Source organism: Chrysochloris asiatica, unplaced genomic scaffold (genome assembly GCF_000296735.1).
Source record: "Chrysochloris asiatica unplaced genomic scaffold, ChrAsi1.0 scaffold00011, whole genome shotgun sequence".
Classification (NCBI taxonomy): domain Eukaryota; kingdom Metazoa; phylum Chordata; class Mammalia; order Afrosoricida; family Chrysochloridae; genus Chrysochloris; species Chrysochloris asiatica.
Genome location: NW_006408529.1, coordinates 16,854,654 through 16,856,847, shown reverse-complemented (window position 1 = coordinate 16,856,847; position 2,194 = coordinate 16,854,654). Strand labels below are relative to the sequence as shown.

At 38.5% G+C, this 2,194-nt stretch overlaps 1 protein-coding gene and 1 pseudogene across 1 annotated transcript in view; both read left to right on the top strand.

Annotated features, from left to right (window-relative positions):
* Window positions 1-686, top strand: part of LOC102818689 — a 6,886-nt pseudogene extending 6,200 nt beyond the window's left edge.
* CCDC110 (coiled-coil domain containing 110) overlaps window positions 1-2,194 on the top strand; it is a 24,706-nt gene that overhangs the window by 7,158 nt on the left and 15,354 nt on the right. The gene's annotated exons all lie outside the window — the stretch shown is intronic.

Below are 2,194 nucleotides of genomic sequence, written 5' to 3'. Positions count from 1 at the left end.
TTTACACAGAACAAAACTTCATATCAAAATCTGGTTGTCATCAAGCTGCCTCAGAACATGGCCTTGTCGTCGTTGCCCCAGATACCTGCCCTCGTGGCTGCAATATTAAAGGAGAAGACGAGAGCTGGGACTTCGGCACTGGTGCTGGATTTTATGTGGATGCCACAGAAGATCCTTGGAAAACTAACTACAGAATGTACTCTTACATAACACAAGAGCCTCCCCAACTCATAAATGCTAATTTTCCAGTGGACTCCCAATCAATGTCTGTTTTGGGCCATTCCATGGGTGGTCATGGAGCTCTGATCTGTGCATTGAAGAATCCTGGAAAATACAAATCAGTTTCAGCATTTGCTCCAATTTGCAACCCTGTGTTTTGTCCTTGGGGCAAAAAAGCCTTTAGTGGATATCTGGGATCTGATCAAAGTAAATGGAAGGCTTATGATGTGACCCATCTAGTGAAGTCCTACCCAGGTTCTCAGATGGACATACTGATTGATCAAGGAAAAGATGACCAGTTCCTTTCAGATGGACAGTTACTTCCCGATAACCTCATAGCTGCCTGTACAGAAAAGAAAATCCCCATTGTTTTAAGAGTGCAAGAGGGTTATGATCACAGCTAATACTTCATTGCAACCTTTATTGCTAATCACAGCAGACATCATGCCAAATACCTGAATGTATGAAAAACTTCAGATACTGGAATCTTTTTGAAATTAGAAAAGTTGTAATAAAACTGAATTTCTGAGGGAAAAAAAAGGAAGCGCAGAGTAAGAAAATTTTACAAAAAGTTGTCAAGTTATAACTTTCGTGACATCAGTTTATAGCCAAACATCAATTTTATATCTCCTGACACTGTTTAACTGAGGCCATATTTCTAAAGCAAGCCAGATTAACTTCGTCAATGTGTAGATTTAGTGAGTGATTGCAGGCTAGGTCAATTCCAACTGAAATCCTTGATATGTAAAAATCAACCATTTGAATTTGAAGGAGTAAAGATTAAACTAACTATAATCTGAAGCCTTTGAAATGTAAACTTCTGCCCAGGCAATTCACCAGGTGAGAGCAGTTAAGGTAACACGTTTATTTTCATCAGTTATAGTCCTAGTCTCTGCATTCTCTGGGTTACAAACAGTTGTAATTTGTCTCCTGTGTAACAAATTCAGTTCCTATCAAGTTACAAATTGACAAATAATCACAGGAAATGCAGTGCAAAACTCTCAATGATTGCAAATTTAATTTGGTAGGCAGGATGTAGATCTAAGATTTAATACGCAGATGAGTTAAAAATAATCCACACTCCGGTTAGATTAAAACACCTGTCCATGTCCTTAGCTGATGGCAACACTGGGCGTGCACATGTTGCAAATCAGCCATGGCTCTGCCTATGAAATAATTCATGACAGACTTGGGTTTTGAAAAGTTTGTGCAAGATGAGTACCGAAACAACTCACAGAAGAGCATAAACAGAAGCGTTTGGGCATCTGTAATCAAAAGTTGGACCATAACTTAAAGGAAGGTAAAAGTTTCTTAAAAAAAATTGTTACTGGTGACAAAACATGGATTCATCACTGAGAGTAAATGGCAGAGTATGGAATGGAAACATCCCCAATAAATATCCAAGAAAAAGTTGAGAAGTCAATCATCACGTGGAAAATTGATGCTTACAGATTCCTGGGATTCTCAAGGGCCAGTATTGGAACACTGTCAGGCAAAAGATCCAACAGTCAACAGTACTCCTTCCAGTAGAGCTGAAGCCTAAACTTCAGATTAAACTCTGAAGACTGATATTCAAGAGCATTGTGATCTTTCATGACAATGCACATCCTCACACTTCTGCCCACACTGTTGACACTCTGCAAAAATCTTCCTTTTGAGATGTTAAAGCATCCTCCCCTATAGTCCTGATCTTGCTCTATTGGACTTTGTTTGCTCCCCTGAAAGCTGCCCTTTGAGAATGAAGATTCACCTGTGATGAAGAAATGAAGACAGATCAACCAAAAACATTTTTAGTAAGGGACTATGAATGCTTGTTGACAGATGGACAAAGTGTATTGAAAAGCAAGATTATGTAGAAAAATTATGTATTTTTCTTTTATAAAAGCTGAAATTCTACAGACAGAGTGTGGATATTTTTTGACTCATCCTTTTATATGCCTGTCTTGATTACAAGGTAATTTACTGGAGTCCTGGT